General features: G+C 36.3%; 2 long non-coding RNA genes across 2 annotated transcripts; one reads left to right on the top strand and one right to left on the bottom strand.

The window, feature by feature from the left end:
- Positions 1-4,587: 4,587 nt before the first annotated feature.
- Positions 4,588-17,476, bottom strand: LOC122566460. The gene is made up of 3 exons (XR_006316530.1): positions 15,504-17,476; positions 11,177-11,445; positions 4,588-9,662 (listed from the first exon to the last, which is right to left on the bottom strand). It is a non-coding gene; the product is annotated as an uncharacterized LOC122566460 (long non-coding RNA).
- On the top strand, positions 11,877-15,079 carry LOC122566461. Its single transcript, XR_006316531.1, has 3 exons — positions 11,877-13,140; positions 13,221-14,106; positions 14,220-15,079. It is a non-coding gene; the product is annotated as an uncharacterized LOC122566461 (long non-coding RNA).
- Positions 17,477-23,926: the final 6,450 nt, after the last annotated feature.

The raw sequence follows: 23,926 nt of genomic DNA, 5'->3' as shown, positions 1-23,926 counted from the left end.
GTCGGAAAAACAAAATCAATATAAACGACAGTATTATATTCATATATACGGCAAATCGTAACGTATTGTCTCGTTAAATATTCAATTACTGCAAGATGTCTGCCAGAAGTTGAGGGAATCGCGATCGAGATAAAGTAAACTACAACGTGTTGGTTCAAGTTAGATTGAGTTTCAGGGAATCGGGATTAGCCGGAACAAGAAGGAACTGAATTGAAGCAAGTTGGAACGGTTTAGAGCGAGTTGAAGCAAATTTTTGGCTCGTTTTTCGTCAGGTTTGGGCATGTTGAAACGAGTTACGTTATTCTAATTGACTTTATCGTCGATCAGAGGAATTTTAGGGTAAGTTGGAGCAAATTAAAATCTATTTTGGTTATAGATTAGTATTATATTGTAATATTATAGATTAGGTTAATATTGTTTGAGGGACTTTAATGTGAATTGAATGAAGTTTGGTTCCATATCAACGAACTCGAATGCTTTAAAAAAGTTTTGACGACAACTGTGCTAAACCTTACGCAATTTGATAATCTGAATGGTTCGTACACTGTCCGTTCGAGAGCTACGAGTGTCGATCGATGCCCATTTCCCTGTCAAACTCGATTGAGTTTTGTTCGCAATCCAGATCTCGAATTTTCAGTATTTATCCGAACGAGGAGTTTTGATTCCAAACTTTGGAAAACTGGCCCTCGTTGAAAAGTATTCTCGTTGCCTCGATTCCTCCTCATAATTTTCTTTTTATTGAAAAATATAAGAATCCAATGATATTCGTAAAATACAAATCTATATGGAGACTTGAATATTTATTATTAAGTTGAATGGCAAGTTTTTTGCTCGTATATTCACTACTTTCTCTGTATATAATATATTCATAAAAGATTTCTACGAGTATTTCGATACTCTATTATACGTATTTTATAAAATATTTTGAAATTTCATTGGCATTGGGATAATATCGATCAAAGAAATCAATCTGAAAATGTACGAATAGCCAAAGAAGTTGCAATATATTTGCTGTAAACATGCATCTAGTAAAAACTGAGTATACAGCATAGATAGTGATTTTAGATATATAATAAGTGTTAAGGATAATTTTACTGAACGTGCAGCGTTATTATTAATAGATTGCCGAGCGAATTTGTTATATCTATTTGTTGTAATTCTTTCGGTTTGGAATGACTTCCGACTTACGTCATATTTACTCCTTATTTATTTATTTATTTATTTATTTAATAGTTGCCTTTTGGCTTTGAACAGCTTCCACCTATCAGTCTCATAATCTCTACACAATACAACAATACCATTTTATCTTTCACACTGTGACACTTATCCTATCTCTAGTTCTTACCATAGCTAATTTAACCTATCTTATCCAACTTTATCTTTTCCTACCTTTTTCTTTGGTATGTTTCCGCTTTTTGCCCTCCTCTCTCGCTTTTCTTCAGTCTTCAGACAAACACTCCATCGTCTCTTCCTTCTCCTCGCATATCCTATATAGCCGCTCCTCTCTTTCCCTCCAGTGTTGTTCGCCCCTGCTCTCATTTCCACATCTGAATCTTGTTATGATGCATCTTTCCTTTCTCTTTCTCCTCTCTCTCTCTCTCACTCTCTCTCTCTCCCTCAGGTAACGCGGCAAGCCCTCCGTCCTTATCTTCTTGTATGTGGGGGTTGTACCTTGACCTCTCTCTCTTTTTCTCTTTTTCCCTCTCCCTTTTCCTCCCATCCTCTCCTTCACCCTGATCTCCTCCTTCTGCCTGTTCCCCTCCATCGGTTCTTCTTAGTCTTCACATTGCCTCCTATTTTCCTTCTTCCCACCTGTTCTTTAGCTCTGTTTCTCTCTTGCTGTCCAGTTTCCGAAAACATTGCTTCACTGGCTTCTTATCCGATCTCCTTGCCTTCTCCTCATACCTGATCGCCCTCTTCACTGCCCTGTTCACGATCTCCTCGCTTTTGGTCTCCTCCAACAGGATGTAGTTCGGCATTCCTCTACATCATATTTGCTTATCATTGACTTACCTATTAGACCGTGGGTTTGTACGTGTTTATAGAAAATTTGAAAGTGCAAGATCGCGTAGAATGTAGATATTATGAAAAGTTATCGCGTAATCTCGTTTACGTCATTGTCGTCTGACGTAGCACATTTAGATAAACAACAACTGTCTTCGCTATCTGTAATTATGCATGATTCCACGAATATCTTCGAGTGAATTTTTGTCAGAATTAAAAGAATTAAGAGCGCATAAATTAGCGGACGCGACTACGAGCGTGCCAATTTTCCCGTTAGACTTCCATGCCAGGCCGTGAAATGATCGTAATCTGATTTATGATATCTTCGTCAATCTTATACTTTTCTTACGCTATCAGCAATTCACTCAACGAATATCAAGTATCAAATTATGTCGCCGTATGTTTATTACCTTCTCTATTAATATTTCATCGATAATCTAATGTCTTTATAATAGCTTTTTTACTTTAATAATAATTAGTACATAAAACAACTTTCTAGCAAGGTTCTACTGTTTTTAATGATATTCCTAAACATGCGAATTTGCATAAAAATCAGTTGTCTGCTTGTTAATACAACGAACAACCGAATGTTTTAATATCTCTACGACTTCTACGAAATATACGTTTGCGCAAAATATTTTGTATTCTCACGTATTCTCAGATTTGTTTCGAATTTTATCGATATAACCATGACAGCTGGCTCTCATTACAGTGTTAACGAAATTTCAAAGTCTTCTATACAACGCGCGTAATATATTCAAAAAAGGTGTAAATGTTTCAATACTTTCGTGAGCTGCTGTAAATGCATATGCGCGGAAATTTATCCGGTCGTCGATCTCGCGTAGCTGGCGGTGAAAACGTTGGGAGAATCTCGCGTTAACGTTTGCAAACTCTTCCGTGACTCGTTCTCGTCCACGAAAACGCGCATAAACCATTGCATAATCTCGCGTGATTACGCGCGAAGCGCTGCCCGTGATGACACGTCGTGCACGTTGTTGAACGAAAAATATCGATCCGGAAATTACGTGTTGAAATTTGTCAAGTTCAGGTTTGTCAAGAAGCACCGATCTGAAATTGATCTGAACGAGAATATTCAAAAATTCACGTGTTCTCGGAAACCGCGTGACTTTATGAAATCGGGGCCAATTGAATTTACTGATTCTCGAAATTACTCGCGCAATTTCTGGAAAATTTCACGGAACACGAAAGCAATTGAGCCGAGTGTTCGGTAAATTGAATTTCTCCATCTAATCTTCTGGTAAGGGAACGAAAATCCGCTAGTTGCTTTCGCGCGTTCTTATTCGCGAATTTTTGACATTTTTAATCCAGTATTCTTCCTATTTCGTTAAATATTTAAAATTCTTCTTATCGAAATAAGATACTCTCTGCATGTCGTAATCTGGAAATTAATCAAAGAATCTAAAACGTTCAGATATTTTTACTTCTTCGGAGATATAAATTCATCATTGTATTACCTACGATCGGTCTAATCTTCTTATTTATGAATTTTCTAGAATATTTAGTATTTTTGGCTTTCTCGTAATTATATTTCTAATTATTATTATTGAAATGAAACATGCATAGGTGTCGTCATTTAGAAACTAATCATTTCCAGTGTTTCGATGTTTCTCTCTCTGAATAGCCAAGATAGATCTATAATTGCGTTGGATGACTTATTAAAGCGAATTGGCATGGAATTTCGTATCTAGTAAAGTGTCGTACGTTTCTTAGGGTACGTTTCTTATGAATAAAGAACGTTTGTATAATCGCATCGGACGAAGAGCCGTCGAATTATCGTGGGTAAAATAATTTATAATTTACAAATAGGAATTAAGGATCGTGATTGCAGCTAGTTATGTAACAATGCTAGGAAATACACGCACGAAACGAAGCATGGAAAATATTCGGTCCTCGCGCTCGAAAGTTTCAAGATCGTACATCGTCCGCAATTATAAAATACGTATAGATACTACACGTGACCCTTAAAAGGATGATAATTACATTTGAGAAGGAACGAATAGAATTGTCAGGAAATTCTTACTAAATGGATCTTTTCGTCAAAACTTACTTCTAACCGAAGCATATCAATTATCATTTACATATCACAAAAAGGAACAAACAAATTTTGAAGGAGCATTGTGACTGCGAGAATGATATTCAGCGGCTAATAATACGCAAACAAACGACAGACAACACTTGATAAGTTTTTCAAAATAAATCTCATATTGTTTGCAAAAAGCAATTGTTTACACGAAATGTAGCAAAAATGTGTAATGTGGTATTAAGCGTCTGCGATAGATATAAATCGTATAAACGTCGTGATCGTTTGTAGTAGATTGAATTCAATAATGAAAATTTTCGATCCTCTGCATGGCGCTATCGGTCGGTTATTCTTATCGAAAAAAGAATTGTAAGTTTCAAACTGATTATGATAAGCGAATTTCGCCGTAATACGAAACTATAAAGCATTAAATTCATCCAAATTTCGGTATATAATTCAAGGATTCTCAAAAAATTATTTCTCTTACCATTCTTATCGAAAGTATGAAATATATTTCTTTTCTATTACAGAAATTCCATAGTTTTAAATCAACCAAACTTTTTCTGAAAGCTGAAACCATTGGCCGCCAAACGTACGAGAAAGTAATACAAAATATAGTAAACCGCAACGTGTCCAAATCCTTTCAAGAATAACGCTTTCAATTACCCGCGCTCGTAAAGCTTGCGAATCTCGACAAGAGGAAAGGATCCCCATCCTTTCGTCCTTACGTCGTGCCAAGAAGAAACATTCTTCGAAAATGCATTTCCTGAGTACAGACTGTAGACTGGAGCCGTTAAGAGCTGCGCATCCAGCCGCTTGGTAATACACATAAACAGTACGCGCGGCTCGCATTCTATTCCGGAAAAGCAAGGTCCTTGAACTCGATTCCTCGGCTGCATCTCGCGAGCTACCTGACCACGGAGTCGTCCTTTATCCGTTTCTACGGCCGTATGCAAAGCGCGTCTCTAACGCAGACGCACGCGCGACTAATATAAACAGGGAGTGGCCGAGCATCGCGGACAGGAACAGATTTTCCGCGGAAACTTCGGCAACGGGATGTTCCATTTGCATGATATTGAATTTCGCGAGTCGATCGTCTGGGCTTGCGAGAGTTTCGCTCGAAGCAAAACCCGATTGAGCTAGTTCTTTTCTCTTTTTTTTTCTTCTCTTCTTCTTTTTTTCGTAGATTAGTACGCAATGGCGTGTGAAGTTTTCATGTGACCGCGGTTTCTTGCCTATCTTCGAAGAAATCAATTTATCATATTCTCTGCTATGTGACAATTAGGTTGTAAGATCGATTGGATAAAAAGTAAAACGCAAAATGTAAAGGAAAATGTAACCGGGTGTCATTCGAAGCTAAATAATGATTATAAATAATTATAAATATTATATTTTATAGCTTGGCGAGTTTTTTATAGTCTTAGTAAATTCTCGAAAGGATTTGGACAGAGTTAGACTTAGCTAAATCGTACGAGTGTTCTGGATTATTTGGTGCGCTCTGAAATCTAGAGACCTCTTCTTAATTATCGTTTCACGAGATTACAAAGATCTTCTCTTAGAAATCGTACAAATGTTATCTCGAGCGTGCACAGTACAACTTTGAGAAAGCCTGTTTTTCCACTGTTTCTACCGTTTTCTAAGGAACAACGTGGGAAACTCAAGCGATAGTTAAACGAGTATGTAACGCTTCATCGAAATGCTTAATCTCGCGAATGAAGCTAAATCGCATCTGGTGATTCCGGTGTTATCGTGCTTCATAAAGTTGTGTAAACGATATAACAAAAATGATAAAACAACGTAGAGGCTTCTCGTCGCTATATTTGGCGTATTAAATCGATGTTACATTTTGGTCTGAATGTACGAACTGTTCCTGCGCAGCGAAATCCTCATTATCTGAATTAATTGTGGTATGCGAAGCTTGATCGAACGTTTCGCATAGTAATGTTAATGCATACTTCATATAATTACATTCCAGTACGAGCCCGTTGCATCGTGGTATAAATTATCTTGTAAAATAAACGGGAATGTGGGTGGTGAAGTACTAATTAGATCTAATAAGGGGCAATAACGATCAACGCGAAGATTCATGTCGCAGAACTGATAAAATACGCGATAAATTTAAACGAACCTTTATGCAGTAGATTTGTAAAAAAATATCGGCTTGTGGAAATTCCATTCTTTGTACGTAATATTGTAACAAGTTTCTTCTTCTACGATGATGCACTATTGTAATATTTTATTTATAATAGGTGCGTTACTTACTACATGTCTCAGCAGGTTTCTATGGTGACAGAAAAAAAGTGTAATAATCCAGGTATTTTTATAAAAGTCATTTTTGGGAAATTTAAGAGCGCAGAGATCCAGAGAATGCATATAACAAGCAAAAATATATAACATGTACAAAATAGAGTATATCTGGCGAATGAGACAAATTTATATTTGGAACTAAGTTTTTTCAGTTACGTTGATAAAAGTATAAAAATATATAGACATCCGGGGTATACTCATAGCGTACGTATTGTTCTTGTTATTAATCACGAAAGGGTTGACTATACTAATTACTTTATGGTTTCATCAATACGTGTTAAACTACAAACGTCACTCGGCTACAGCGGAACAGTAGCACGAAATTAATTCACGTCTCTGAGAATGCATTCTGACACACCATCTTGATGTTCTACACTAAGTTGTTGCAAATGTTACGCTCAACATCTTTGCCATTAATCATGATAATCGTTTCGTCCTCGGAAATTCATTTTTTCGTAGAAAAATCTTTTCACTTTCGTTGAAATATTTCATCGTTTCCTCTTACCGCTTTCTTTAACATTTTTTTTTTAATTTAGCTTAAGTTTCGAGCGTCTGGCGAGGAATTTTCGTTTTTGTGATTGCCACATCGCGGAAGACGTACTCTCCTAATAAATCGAAATCGAGCAGCAACACGAAGGATTCCAACGATGGCGAACCGAGGTATTCAGGTCGCAGCAAGGCCGAACCGCGTGTACAGTCGCAAAGTAAAAGTGCAGTGAAATAAAATGTAGGCTGTTACGTGACTCGAGGCGTCTCGCTCTAGGTCTGGACATTTCGGAGACTTTGGACGACCGTTTCTAACAGCTGTTCGATTGATTCCTGGTTTATCGAACGACATATACGATTTTTCTCTTTCCATACGAAACACCTTTCGTGACAATAGCACGTTCATCGTTTTTTGAACGAAATGCACGATGACAATGGAACAATAATTGAAAAGCGAATTGTACATTTTAATGTCCACGAAATATTATAAAATGATTGCAGTTGGGAGAGCGAACGAATTTTAGAAATTCATCCTCCGCTTGTCTTCCGATAGAAATATTCGAATTTTTGAGATATTAAAAAACATCGAATACTAAAAAAGATAATCTCGATGTCCGCAAGTATATGGAAATTTTCACGATCGTTAACAGAACGTTCATGCAAACTGATATTTTTATGAACGTAACTAAAGCGATAAAACTAGTAAACCAAAAAAGCAATTTTTAAATCTGTTACTTCCTCGATCGATCGACGTTATATGTACATATTGTCTTTTTATGTGTTTTCTTTAGAGCTAAAACATATGCTGCGCCAGTCTCTTGCGAGAATAATCGAAAAATTATTGAATCCGAAGTCCTGTTGTTTAATCAGAACGTGGCATTAAAGTACAAAGACGGACAAAAATATAATTATCGCATTTCGCTCCTGTGATTTTCATATTTATGCAACCTGTTCATTTTTGCATTTTTATATTTCCCATAAATGTATAAGTATCCGCGGTCTATACAATTATCAATAAAATTATTTATGATGAACCAGAGGGATGTTTCAGAATACGAAGAGTAGACAGCATTTTATTCTATGCATTCACGAAGCTTTGCCGCTAGTCTGTTTTATGGAAAGGAGGCTAAACGAAATTTATGACCGAGCTGCCGGGCACGTTGCGCTCGTTTTAGCCGATTATTATAAAATGAAACGGCTGAAGCAATAATATCGTTCGCTATCGCTCGCACCACGATTCTCACCTACGCGTTCCTGACGAACGTGAAAAAAAGGTGAACACGTGGGTGTATTGAGTTCCAAAGGCTAACGATAACGATGACGAAAAAATACCGGTATCGTGGGGTACACCCTGTGAAATACAAGCGTGGTTTTCTATCGACAGAAGAACTCACGATACCACTGAGCTTATCATATTTTTCAAATTCAATATTTGGTTTGATTTTACTTCGTGTTATCGAAATAAAATATATTTACACATTGTCATCGTGGAATCCATCAAGGAATATGAAACATTTAGATACTTCCATTTTGAATATCTAATAGCTATTGAGTACCTAAATCCACGATTGAATTACGATTGATTTGATCTCCTCGTTTATTTTTTCCTTTCGACAAATATTTAAACCTTTTTTATTATCAAAATAAAATACTTTTGGATATTTTCATTAAGAAATTCATCAAAGAATATTGAACATTCAGATATCTGTATTTCTCTGAAGAGATAAATCCACGATCGAATTACGATTACGTTTATGGTTTTATTTACGAATTTTCTAATATTTAATACACGTATTATGCATACGTATAATGAAACGAATGAAAGAGGATCGATCCGCGATAGTTCTCGTTCTCGTTGGCCGGGAACGACGTGCACGGCCGATACAGGATTTACAAGTTTCCTAAAAGGAAGACACACACGGCGCGGTTCAACGTACCGATTATCACGATTCTCTTCTTTCCGCTGCGAGTCGAGGAAATTATTCAAGCGTCGGTAGTCGTCCCTATCGGTTTATCTCCGATTGAACAGCCGATCTTTCAAGCTCGCATTAATCTTTCTCGCTAAACCCGCGGTGGAAGATGAACCTCCTGTTGATTTATTGCGGAACGGTATCGCTGAAATATTTGAGAAACTACGTACGGGGATACTCTTCCGGTGTCGCCATCGCAATTATATTTCACGGAAATCCTAAAGTATGAAGATGCGAGTTTCTATTAACGCTAGAACTATCGACTTATACATAGGTATAGCAAAATATTATTTTTTATGAATATGTTATCTACATATGAGAATTTTGTTGTGAAAAATTTTTTTACGAAAAATTGTGTTAGAGTTGTGTAAAATTTATAATGCGAAGTATTTGCTGTGTGAAGATCTTTGTACTGCAATGTTTAATGTCTTATTTTATAAATTGAGAATGATATCAACTCGATTGGCAGCGTAATCCTTAACCAGTTAGCTGTTACGATGTAAAATGTGTTGCAAAAAGTAAGCGTGACGAGTATACTCGTCAAGCACAGGATACGTGTGGAATGTTATAACATAGAATTAAGTTGTAATGAAATGACGTTTTATTTTTTAATTTTCTTACTGACAGGCCTTGTCATGGCACGAAATATCGCCATTTCTTCGTGACGAGTATATTCGTCAGAAACAGCTAACTGATTAATTATTATTATACAGTCTTGGAAGATCCCAAACGTTATTACATAATCACGGTAACACCTCCGTAACAGTTTTGTCTCCCACTTTTATTATTTTATTTCGTCGAATATTTCCCTTTCTCTCTCTTTTTTTTTTTAAATTGTCTTCATTCTCCGAAACCTAAAATAGAAATACGACGATTAGTAAGAAATCTATGACAAAATATTTATAAATACAATAATAGTTTACTTAAATTTAAAAACTGCGGAAGATAGTTTCACGTAGATTGCTAATTATTATAGATAAAGTAAAAAGAAATGTACATTAACATTCAATTATACGGTAGAACTGATAATAAACAGTACTACTACTAGTACAATACTGTACAGTCGTTGAATATATTTATCATATAGCAGAAAGTGTTTTTATTTGCTATATGAAATCAATTTTCTGACTATACTGTGGGATTTTTATGCATTTATATGAAAGCGTCTAATCTTATGCATTTAAAAAAAATTCGAAAGTGCAGGATTGCGATAGAATGCGCGTTAATACGAAAAATATATATGAAATATCCAAAGTATAGCGTCTTCTGTATTGCACACTTGGTAAGCAAAACAATTTTCGACCAACGTTCTATTTTTTTAATCATATCCTTAAAAATACGAATTCGCATAAAGATCCGCATTCCATTTATGACCATCGCGGGAGCGAATATTCTCTTCTTCTTCGATGGTTTCGCGGCGTCGTTACGAATTCCTTAGCGATCATGCAACAGGTTCGTTTACGAGACGATCGATCGATCGTGTGGTCGTTTTCGAAGCGAAACACGCGTCGAACACGACGTTGCACGGGATCCTAAATTTACGAACGATTCAATCCCATGCGATTTGGAAATAGTCTGAATATTCCATAAAATTAGACGTTCTCCAGGGCGTATATGGGGCTATGGGGTTATATAGGGGTGTATGAGTTTATAGGGTTTCGCGTATTTGAGCGTTGAAGCTTGGAAATTGGAAAGTTGTAAATGCTTGGAAAGTTTGATCAGGTCTGAGCGGTTGAAGAATTTGAAAAATTTGAGGAATTTCGAGATATACGATTTTTTTAAGGAGTTTGACGAACCTGATAAGATTCCGATAAATGCGGAAGACTTGATTGAGACGTTCAAACAACGCGGATGATCCGAAAGATTAGAAAACTTCAATTTCTTAATATTCCCAGTCTGACCATAACGAATTCGCGAAACTCGGTATTTTTTAGATGTTTTATAAAATAAATCGAACGAATGTATCATTAGGTATTTGTAAAATGAGTTCTAAGTTATGAGACTCGGTACATTCTGGATATTGCATAAATTTTAAACCAGTACCGTTAACGTTAAGTTATGACATCAACGAAGTATAAATCACTGTTCTCATACGCGGATCATCCTTGTCGATAATTCTTTCCGTAATTGTTTTGAAATTTTACTCCTTTTGCCTTCAACGCAGCAAGCGATCCGCTGCATAAGGATCCTGTTCGTTATCTGTTCAAGAACATTCTTTTTCACGGTAGAAATGAAAAATGACACGCATAACAGTACCGGTTAATTAAAGCGTAACTTACGTTTTACGTAATTAATAACCGTCTAGATAGCCGATGTAAGCGGCGAATCAAAATAATGTAAGCATGATAAGCTTGTAAACGATACTCACGTTCAAGAAGCAACGTCTCGTCCTGCTTGAATCGCAGTATTTAATTAATAGAGTCCGATAGGAAAGCGGCGAGTACAAATATCATCTCAGGCGTATTTTGTTACATTCGTTGCAACATAAATGCATGAGTTATCAGTCCTTTGCCATAATGAACAGGGGATTAATAAACGATCGCTTGAAAGTACAGCCATTAACACGCCCAGAGACTAAATTCGTTTATTTCGTCATGTAAAGTCTCAAGGTTCGGGCTGTATCAACGAAAGAAATCGCTTAAAATAGAAAAAAAAAAAACAGTTCTGAAACAAAAATGCAAGGTATGGGGGGAACATTTTTACATTTTAAATACAGCCTTTACGTATACCCTTAACAAAGTACAAACTACTAGACGGTTGCTGGGTTTGGTGAATTAAAAATTAATTATTCCTCAATCCCTTATCCTACTATTAAATTATATATATATAAAGAATTTAAAATAGATATTTTAAATTGTAATTAAATTCTATTTAAATATCTATTAAAATTATAGATATTTTATAATTAAAAATTCCATAAATTATATCTATAGTTATTACATATTGATAGAAACGTACGAATCTTTTTTTTTATAAATTATACATTTGTAAAATTGATATAAGAATTTTTATAGAAAGGTGGCAGAACGATATTCCGCATTCCTATTAGAAAATATTCGAAGTATTTATTAGGCACTGTTTTTATTCGACAACATATCTCTACATATTGCAAACATGTATTAGAAAATTGTACCTATGCCAGCATGTACTAAATTTTTTTGCTAGCGAATAGTTTACATAATACATCATATAAGAAGAGATTGAAAAAAATTACAGGAAAAGAAAGTTGGACTTTATGTCAGCAGTTATGGGTTAAAAGTAACTTTTCATATAAATGCTGTATAATTTATAGGATTTAATTCGATGTACATATACATCGTTCATTTGTCATTAAAGGGTTGAGAATCTTCTTCAGAAAAATTATTAGACATAATTATACGATTTTCCTTGTACTTGTTAAAATGTGCTTGTATCGTAAGAAATGCGTTATCGTTCCTCATGATATGTATGATATCCGCCAAAAGGGATTGTCCTACATAGATGTAACTTATTTTCATTAGCGTATAAAAGTTTTGTTTTCAAACTTACTAAATCTGTCATACTCTAAAAAATGGGGCTAAACAAACGTGTATCTTTCAGCGTTAAATATGTTTATCGTGAAATACACACATTGCATTAATCTTCCACGTAACACGAATAAAAGCAATCGAGTATCGTGACGCTACCAAGCAATTTACATTTTTTTTCAAGGGTGAAAGGGAAGTATGTATTCAATTTCCTCCACTTTAACCAAAACAAAGAAAGGACATAATTCGAAAGTGTCCAATCAAATGCGATCAAGGTTTCAATAATCCGAGACCTTGGCATCGTGTACTTTCGTTTTGCACGAGCCAACACGTGTCACAATATAGTAAACATCGTGGAAACGGATTAAGCTTTTGGGTAATTTTCATCGGCCATTATTTCGGTATGTCATTTCAGGCGCAACCATGCTATTAATTAATTCGATTAAGCGTACCGTCGATATCGTTTCATCGCCAAATGGAAAGAGATAATGGGGCAATTTTAGAGAGAGAGAGAGAGAAAGAGAGAGAGAGAGAGAGAGAGAGAGACGAAAAAAAGAGGAACGTGAGAAAGTTCTTATGATCGAGCGAAACGCGAGCAATTATCGTTTATCTGCATTGTACGGTCATCGATCGGCAAAATGGGCGGTACCGTTCGATCGTTCGACTTAATACGCAGATCAGTTCCGCGTTTCACGATCTTTTCTCTCATGATTTGCAATTTGTACTTTTGTATTGCAGGATATATCTACGTATAATCGTTCAGAAGTACCTGGAAATACACTCATGGACGCTCTTTTTTGACAAGATATAATTTGATATAATAGCGGTAAATAATAAACGAATACTATATAATTACATTCTACGTTATTAGTTTATCATTACATGACACGATGAAATTGGTTTTAGACGATTGACGGATATGTAATGAAATATTGCCGCTTGCAAGAATGAAAATACGTCATAGTAGAATCTTTTAGCCAGGTTTATCACAGAATATTCTGGGAAAGTTCTTTATCCCCGTTTAATCTACAAAACATAAATCAGATAGACTATCTGGTCTCTAAGACACAGATCAGATAAGGAAGATTCTTTTAAATTAACAAAAGGACTATGAATACCATGTAGGTACATGAACGAATCGCATATTTAATTTTAATACACTGTCGATCAAGTTTTTAAACAAACAATTCGAATTTATTATTTGTTAATACATATAAATTCTATTTTCTTCGCAAATAAATTCTCGGCAAGTCTACATTATTCGTTGAATCTGTAAAAGTATGATGAGTATTGCTTTTAGCCATTAGTTTCCCATTAATATATAAATATATTTTACTTAACATTCATGTTGTTACAAACCAGTTACAGTTTTTTTTAGATGTTTATCGACAATAGTATATGTATATATAGCCTGAAGCAAGGAAGTCTGACAGGGACACAAGACGTTAATAGAATATTCTTGCTCTGATTATAAATGATTGACGGTTATATAAGAACATACAGAGACATACAAAAATATATACGAGAAACGCTAAACTCTGTAACACAATCCTGCGTCGTTTAACGTACGCAAAACTTAAAATTTAAAACGATAGATGCAGGTTTATGAATTTATGACTGGAGCGGTCAAGGCTCGCAAAGGGGGAGTCGATGAAAGTTCATGGAGATACGAATAACTCAGTTGAATTCGATGAATGTTCGGGATGATTCAAGAGAATAACAAGGTTTGGTCGTATATAATCGCATCTCTGTCCTGATACGCGCGCAAGACGCAGCGTCATGGTCAGAACAGGTAGCTAAATATGCGTTTTAAGCGCGTCTGTTTATTATTTTGGCCGCGTTTATCGCGAGACGAAACGGCGAACAACGAACGCGACTTTAACCTATTAAACTTGATTAATCCAGGCTGTCAGCGGAAACAACTTGGCTGAGAAACTACAATGAGGCACGGCGGCACATCGCCTTGAGAACCGAGAGGAAAATAAAGCAAGCGAGCTCGAAGAGAGTTTAATCGAAGGAAATAAGAAATGACGGAAGGATAATGAGAAAGTTTAAACGAATTTCACTTTTTAGCCGACTCAGCAGTGATCTTTGAACCTTCTGCGATCTAATCCTGTTCTTGTTTTGTTAGAAAAAGTCGGGGAAAAAGAACTTCGGCGCAACGCGATGAAATAGAACAGTGTTTTATATTTCTCCGACAGAGAATTGTTTGGTGCAGGAGGAACACGATTGGATCGAACATGACTTAAGGGATTTGTAATAAGGGGCGTTGAAGATGAATTTATTAAGACTAGAAGAGGTTTATTGTACGTTTCAATTTAGATTATAATTATGGACATTCAACGAGATGTATTTTCACTAAATTACGTAGGTAAAAAAGAAATTCTGTTAAGCAAACACGGCTGATGCAATCTTTCTAAACATCTCTGAAAATTGTTTTCACTGACTTTAGCATTCTCCTCTGGCGCGTTTTTTGTTAAACTGCACAATTTTTGTTAAACAAATTTCTTTTTATCTTCAACCGACTTTTCGACCTAACTTTTTTCGAGTTAGCTTCCAAAGGATCGAAATTTGAAGGGTGATTTCACCCCTTAAACTTGAGTTCCTGCAGCTAGAAAAAAAAAAGATGCGTATCTAATATCTTTGGCTGGCTGTTCTTCGAGCCTACGATGTTTCATCGAACTCGAAGGTACCATACGCGTCCTTTCTTCTAAAGTAAAAGTGGAAGACAAGGAAATCTTGTCTTCATGACCAGCAAGAACGCTCCTGAAAGGGCGGAAACATATGGATGATAGTTAATTAAATGGAGATTTTATTAAACAAAATTTTGACATAATCTTGTACAAGGGCAGTTGGAATAATTTTGCGCTTCGTTCGTTACGTTTATGGGGATCGTTGTTGTGCAAATGAATATAAAGCGGGTACATGAAAAAGAAGAAAACGACGAATGACAATGAAAGAAACATAAAATGAAGAACAGAATCTCTATTGTCAGCTCGATAATTGCTTCGATTCCAAATTAGGAATTTAAATTAACGTAACATTTCGTTCAGCGATACTCGACCGATGTCGACAGATCATATCATTCAATGAAGGCAGTCGAGTTCCGTGAATGGATTCGCGTACTCCAATAAGCGAACCAAGGCTGTTAAAATTTGTATTTTATTCATATTGAAATGGAATTCATACCTGAGAACCGTATCGCGATAGTATAGAGGCCGGAAATTTCGGGCATTCGAGGTCGTTCGTTGTCCATGGTACTTATAATTTTTACTTTTACTTTCCTTTCAAACGTGTTTGTACATTCTCGTAATCCTAACTTCTGTCTTCTCTTCTGTCTCTCCTTCCTATATAATTAATGAAACCAATTATCAGAATTATACAAACAATTGTGCAACAAAACTATACAAACAAAATAGAAAGAATTTAACAGTATAATATTTGATAGTAACAAGTACAATAACAAGGAAATTATACAGAGTCAGCATAATTGTAAGGGGGACCTCAATTTTGACTATGGTTGATGATTGCACGATATTTTATTAAATAATATTAGTGAACTGATAAGTTAGAAGTTATAGATTATAGATTTCTCTTTTATAATTTTGCAGTTTCGTCACATAGAACAATAAAATGACTGGTAATCTGTAAAATTCATTTGTAAGATATAAGTTATTTTATTATTAAATTTATTTGGTAAGAGAATTCAATAATACTGGTAACTTGTGCCTCGCGTGGTTCCACCGGTAATTAAGTAGTAGTATAATTGTGCCAAAAAAGGCCTGCATAAATTAATTTGGTACCTTTTTTCATCAAACTCGGATATTTATTCATAAAAAGTCAAAATACACTTGAATTTTCGAAAACGTCGAATTACATGATCTTCTAATTTGAAGAAAGTATTATGAATTTTGGTTATAAGAATTTGTTATAAAACTAATAGCGTTCTAACTATCGAAACAAAGTATAGCGTAATTAAAATTCTCGAAAATGACGTAAGTGCAATAGAAGTAGCAAAAATATATAACGTCGAAAAAGCTATAATCACAGTCAATAAAAAACACGATACTGAATATTAGCACGTACATTTCTCTGCTGCTGGCAACAGTAGAGAAACTTTAAATATCTTGATGTAATGAAATGATCTCATCGCGATAAAGACGATAATAACGACGATTTTACAGAAATGGCAACAGCAAATGAAAGTGGTAATGAAGTAACTTCTCGGCTGAAGCGTTTGTGGCATTCGGAAAAAGGCTTCGACGCTTCGAAACACAAAAAGAACGTATTTGAATTAAATGAAATTTTATATCAGAAAAATGCTTAATTCTACTATCCAAAAATTTCGTTGTTCCAACGATTTCGTCTCCCTATTATTTCGAATAAATCAGACTATACCGTAATTATTTAGTAATTGCCAGGTACTTACATTTTTCCTACGTGTCTTTCATACGACTACAAACATTTGATACTATGAAAACGAAATGTTACACCTAGTGAAAAGAAGCTTCATAGCAAAATAACAATATGTGCAGATACTTTCAATAGCCACTGTATAATCGATTAAATATAAAGTCATTGAACGTGTTTATACATACAATATAATAAAAATAATATCACTTATCGAGTGCACGAGAACCCAAGTGTCCCTAACACTGAAGGGTTACGACTTTGATTGTCAGACGGCCTTGAACGGCCGAAAACTCGCGACCTCCGCTTCGACTGTTCGAAACCAGTCGTTGTCAGGCGTCACGATCGCAAATCCCGGAGGTGATAATTTCCAGGAATGCCGGATCTCTCTGTGCGGCCTCGTCCGCGCTTCCCTCGCGGATTCGTGCGTCAGTTTCCAGATCGTAAACACCCGGGAAACCGCCTGCGATCGCCTTCACCTTTGCGGCCCGTCCACGCCGTGTCGCAGAAAAATATCTTTGGATCCGGTACCCGATCGGCCAGCTACCTATCGCGTACTGCCTCCGCTCGATCCTTCCGTCTTACAGTCAACACTCTGTCGTTCTACACATAGGAGGGGGCTCGTTCTTTGTTATTCGTTATGATCGCTGATCGACTATTGAAACCATCTTTAATTCCCTTCAATGTGCACTTGTCATCGTTGCTTTTATTTCACCAGTGGCCCGAATCAATTTTGGCGATTTTTCGTTCGATGTCTCTGCCAATGTACAGTTACGTATGGAAGGAAGTTTAAATTTAATTTTTAATTTTGTACTGAAAGTTTGTTACCACGTTGATAAGTGTCACCTATTCTGTGGTATGTAGTTGTTGTATCTAGTAATTACTTTTATCAAATATAAGGCTGTTTTTGTTGTTATATCATGGTGTCTTCTTTCATGTTACCATATTGGTAACAGTCGCCTATTTCATGGTGTATGATATTTGTATCTTTTCTATGGTCTTGTTAAATGCAATTCTGTTTTGTCAAAATACGATGTCCTTTTCTACCTGTTTTACTAAGATTCTTTCGTCCGGTGCTTATCCTACAAATATTCCCTTTCTGCCTGCGATCGAAACACGCAAATGCGAATGCAATGCGAAATGATAGAATACAAGATTTAAATCGTAGAACCGGGTCATTCTATAGCGTTGGCTAGAGTTGCGAATTGCGTACAACTACGTTGCAGCGAATCGCAACTTTGAAACCCTCGAAGCGATGCATCAGCGAATTGAGAAGTCAATGAACGGGATAGCGCAATGAATTAAATTGATCGGCTGCGTAATGGAGATAAATTGAAGAAGCACAGGCGAATTAGAAGATGCGCGTCTCGTTTGTAGGACTTATATATCGTTTCGAGCTCGAGTGGACGGAACGCACTTCTTGTCTTTCGACGGATTCATCTTACGAACATGAAATTCAAAGAAAGGTAATTACTAATTTAGAAACATAGTAACAATTGTAGGGAAATTCGTATTCACGAAGACTGTATATTAGCAAGTCATATTATTTAACAAAAAAGAAACAAAAATGTCAGATCTAAAGAGATCGACATTGTATTATTCATCTTCAAAAAACTATGGATTCAAAGTATTGAACGAGTACGTCGAATTAACGAGTCTTTATGCTACTCTCATCTCATCCGACAAATTGTTTAACATATACCAAATCGCGTAAAAATGATACATACAAAACGTTAAAAAAGAATGATACAAAAACAATGATAAATATCCTCACCTTTGTACTTTTAAAATCATACGTCTTGAAAGACAGTTTATCGAATTTAACGAAATCAAGATTGCATTAATCGTTCCCAACAAACTCACAGAATCAAAACTCATCGAATGGACGAGTCTTCGTTCTGCTTCTACCTCGTCTAACAAATTTTCTCGTCTACATACCGCACCTATACATTGCCGAATTGCGCGTAAGGTTTGTATTTTCAATTCCAAATTCTAACAAGCAGTTTGTCTAATTTAACCCTCTATGAACCAACAGAATCGAATTAACGAGCGCAGAGTAACGGTTAACTCATCACAATCATAAATATACCTGGCCACGTTGAGCTAATGAATTCTACACCGCTGGTTCGCCAGATTTAACAAGAATAATAAACGGCAACGTAGTCTCTGGCAAGCGTTGTGACACGGTCGCTGGCAGACGTAACCGTGAGAAAAAAAGGCCCCGCAGCGAGGAAAGAGAGAAGAGGAGACGGTGAAGGTGAAGGAAGCAAAAGTAAAAGCGAACTGTGTGCATCTCAAATGGAATGGAGCGATAGAGTCGGTGCATGGCAAACGAGCAGACCGATTGCGTCCTGGCAAAAGCCGGAATCCGGTCCACGATGAGCACGCGCGTTATCTAACGGGTATCACGACCCCCTGTGCGATGGACGCCACTATATCGAGGCATTATTCCTCTGCATCTCACCATTTGTTACAATTTATCGTGTCCAATCGAGAGGAAACGCACTGTCGCTCGTTTTCTTCATCTTGGATACCGCAACAAGATACTTATACACAGTAAATAATTATAACGAAAGGATATTTAAGCCTTAATAACGATAATTTTATTTACGACGTTTAATTTAATCTATGAAAGTTTAGTTTTTCTAAATTTCGGAATTTTTCTAATATTTTCCTCGCAACGTTTGTTTGGTTCGATGGATGGACGAGACCCAACGGCTGGTGGGGCGAATCAGCAACATACAGAAAATCAGCGAATTGAACGTGAATTTACATCGACTACACATCGGATTTACAAAAGTTAGCAACCAACTTAGTCCTTTATCTCTAGCGAAAGCAACGAAATCTAACGAGTATTTGAAACACCTTGCAACCTTGGATTCGATTTTAAAAAACATCAACATCGAAATTGATAAGTGTAAATATGCAGGAAACGGTCTACTCGAGGGAATCAGAAATTCTAGAAATACAACTAACTGAAACATACGGAGCACACGATACGAACAGCAATAGTCGAAAATAAACCAGGAGAATACAAACGCGGAGTCAATAAAATAGTTCCATTACTTATCGACGACGAGGAACAAGAACATACGAAATAAATATCACTAACAACAACGTGTAAACGGGACTGTTCAAGGGTCAGAGCGGGCGTTCGTTATGACTCGGACAGCACTTACCCTTTCTTCAGGAAATTTCGAAGTATCCTCGATTTCCAAAGTCCTGTCCTCCCCGAGCTGATGACACAGAGATCAGGGAAAATCTCCGATCAGGAAGGCACAATGGACGGACGAGAGCCAACGGCTGATGGGAGGGAATCAGCAACAACCAAGTCTCAGTCATCAACAAAACATCATACTGTGCGGGTGAAATACTTCGGTCATCAACAGATTGTCGTGCCGTGCAGGTGAATGAAATACCTCAGTCTCAATCATATCTTACCACCGCCGTGTTCACAGCATCCCAATAACATACAAAAAATGCAAATAAGGTAACAAATTACACTAACACTTACTAAATATTAAGATGTCCGAAATAATAGACGCACAATATTTTTTGTTTTATATTATTTTGTCGAATTACGTACGATCCATTTTGTCCTGTTGAGACAAACACCGCGACATTTTACAGACTTAGTTTCGCGTTTGTATGAAGGTGCACTGTTGTAAAAAACAGTTGCGAAAGAAAGATACTTTCCGGACAACCTAATATTAAACCTCCTCCACCTTGAGCGTTAAGTTATTCAAGGTACGTGATATCGACCGATCGGTTTGACCTGACCGGTTGCTTTTTAGTTGATAATTCGCAACAACGTTCGTAATTTTTCTAACAAAGGGGTAATTAACTACGCTCGAAACTCTTAGTGTCGTTTCACATTTTTAAACTATTTTAAATCTAAAATTTAAAATTTTCGTTTTTCTTGTAAGATACGTAATAACGAAAGGACATTCGAGATCGTTGTAAGAATAAAACGACGCTTGAAATTGTCGTTATCGTTGCCTAATTTCGACATTTTTCTCGCAACAAGTTTGATATTTAGAAGGAAAAGAAAAATAAGTAACCTCTGTTTGCTGTTGCGATCTTAAGATTTCTCAATATAACAGATAGCACAAACTACGTGATACGTATTCTACGCTTTTGACCTATTTTCATGTAGAATAACATGCTCCCCGTGATTGTCCATTCGTATCTACTATCCAGTCATGTGTATTTGACAAGTTTTCAAACTCGATATGGTTGAAGATGAAGTTTCGCATGAAAAAATATTATTCCAGATTTTCGATTTATTTTTCGATGTAAAGTAACTTCCAGTTCGATCTTTTCGCGTGTCCTGCCACGCTCTGTTCATTGACAGTTTCATAGAACAAGACAATTCCGTAGGGCTTTAAATAAAGGGTTTAAACAGTTATACTGGACGATTTAATTAAAATTAGTTTCGTTTAAAAAAAGAAGTTTAAAAAAGAGAAAGTTGAAATTTCTAAAACTACTGAAATTTTCAAATACTTTGAATATCTTGCGGAGAACTTGAGAGGCGCTGACTCGAAACATTCTGGAAACGTGTGGAATGTTGCGATTAAGCAGGGAAGTCCCTCGTGGAAGATCATGAAGATTTCTAAAGAATCTTTAAACTCACGGCAATTCTATACAAAGTGTTTTAGATTGTTTTTTAATACTTCAAATATTCAAAGGCAGTAACAGTGCCCCATGTACTTTTATCTTCTTTATCCTTTGCAAAAAACTTTAAAAACTTCATCAGTCTTTTCTTTAAATCTTAATGCACCTTTCAGACGTTTCATTTTTACCAAATTCGTCTTTATCAAATTTTCACTCGTAGAAGAACGTTAACAAAACTGACAGACTTTTGCATCTAAATCCAAAACGTTTGTGATACGGTACTTGATCTAGATATTTTTGAATCTTTCTTTTTATTCCTTTTCTTTTCAAAATAATACCATCTGCCCATGATTCGCTTGTTACTCGGAAGGATAATATCAAATGTGAATATCGTTATTAAAAATCAGAATTAAATGTACCTATATATTTGAAATTTCTGTTTCACATCGACCAATAGTCGATTATTATAATTCAAAATTATAAATTTGTCTATCTCTAAATACGAGGAACCCGTATGATTCTATATCTTTAAGATCCACAAGATCGCCAATGTCTTTTTACTCAGAATCTCGAGGCTCGTTTCACAAACAAAGATCGGAATCATCGAGAAGAGAATCGACATTTGTTGAGAAACACATTGCGCTAGTTTCACCGCAGATTTTAACTCCAATTCTTTTTCCTTTTCTTTTCTATCGAATAACGTTGCCCCTTTCGGGCTACATACGAGATTTCTTAATCCATTACCAACTCAAGATCTCTACCGCTTACATCAACGTATATTATGTTTATGTCTATTTCTAGCTTAATCTAAACAAACAAGAAAAGATAAACCTTTAAAACGATTAACAAAATTAAAGCTATTTTATGTCTATTTTACAACTATAGCAACGTTTATAAGTTAGAAGCTTAGACTTTGAATCTTTGCTTGGTTTCGCCACTTTCTCTTTTCACCTGCTCTTTCGATCAGTCTTTTCATTCGTTCTATATTTCTTCCATTATCGTTCATCAGTTACTTCACCGATACTTACCCTCGTTGCTTCACATATTGTCATCATATGCAATGCTGTTTCTTCACGTGTCCCGCATATCTTGCTCATCTTCTGCTCGGTATCCATCCAATATCTGCTAGCCTGTCACCTTCGTTTCTTAACTTGAATCTCGTCGACATTTTTAGCTTCCCTGTTTTCCCTTTCTCCTGCAGATACCTTGGTATACCTTCGTTGCTCCATTTGATCTTAATTTTAGTTTGAAGCTGCTGAACGGAGCGTTTTTTTCACGTGATTTATGGGATAGACAGAGCTGCATTAATGCCAATGCACGATCATTTTAGAAGGAATGATAGTCGGCGGCGAACGTCAGACGAGGAAACCAGTTGCTCTCGGTTCGTTTCGTAGGCATACGAAATTCAGTCGGCGGTTGATTATTCCTTGTTCATGCAAATGTATGCGAGCGCGTGAAAAGCGAATTTTACGAGTTTCAATCGCGGCCGCCAACGCGTTCAAACGCATTCCTTGGACCAACTGACCGTGACGTCCGAACTTTTAACGACATTTAACGTAAATCAGTCGCGCGAAACGCGATCGCCTTCGAAAATTCTGACCAGAGACTTCCACGCAACCGGAAGTCACCGCTCACCCCGTGCCCTTTGAAATGGTCGAGCCACTAGAGAAAACCGCGGATTCAGGCAAAGTAAAGGAATCTTCAAAGCGATGGAACGTGTATCGACGAAGTATATAGGGAAATTCGAGTCGAATTCCAAGAGCTTTCTATTTACTTCTAAGAGTAAATTGATAGATAGACGATTCTAGATTTAGATTTTACTATTCTAGCAAAGTATTTCCGTTCGCTGCGATGATTTAGGGAATTATAAATCCGAGGAACACCGAGTTTCTCGATTTTTAAATCGGCGAATCTTTAATTTTTCAAATTATCAAAATTTCGTATCTTCGAATTTTCGCAGATTTGGAACTTCCAATTTTCAATTTTTCACAGTTTCGAACTTTTCGATTTTGTACTTCTCAGCCTTTGAAATCTTCTTCCAAACTTTGAAACCTGCGAGCTTGCAAATTTCCAAATGATCAAAATCACAGATTAATAACGCCGATAAATTGCAAATTTTTGACAATAACATCGGTAAGTTAAAATAATTCGGTTCTAAGGGCTAAAATTATTCTAGCGCAAATAAATTATTTTGATATTCCATATGGAATTCTACATCTTTTCTTTAAAAACAATCGTGTTTCATCGTAATCGGAACTCTGTTTCGCGTTTGATAAATCGTAAATCGTTGACAGGAGATGCCCTAAATTACAATAAACGATACATCCATACACATACACGTTATTCCATCCGTATAAATAAATTACTACGATAAATACTTTCAGTATCCTTCACAAAATTTACAATGTTCTCGTAAGAAAATCATTTTTAAGTTCTTTACTCGCGAACATCGCCGACTTAAACTTCTCCGCTCGAAAAACGGGTCGTTCTCTTTCGAAATCACGTCGTTTCTTCTGAAGAAACGAGCGATTCGAAGGCATTTGTCAGTGACAAAGCTGAACGCGGTTCGATTGAAACGGTGGCGGGGA

The sequence above is a fragment of the Bombus pyrosoma genome, linkage group LG4 (assembly GCF_014825855.1).
Source record: "Bombus pyrosoma isolate SC7728 linkage group LG4, ASM1482585v1, whole genome shotgun sequence".
NCBI lineage: Eukaryota > Metazoa > Arthropoda > Insecta > Hymenoptera > Apidae > Bombus > Bombus pyrosoma.
Note: the sequence above shows the minus strand (reverse complement) of the source record. Positions and strands in the feature narration are given on the sequence as shown.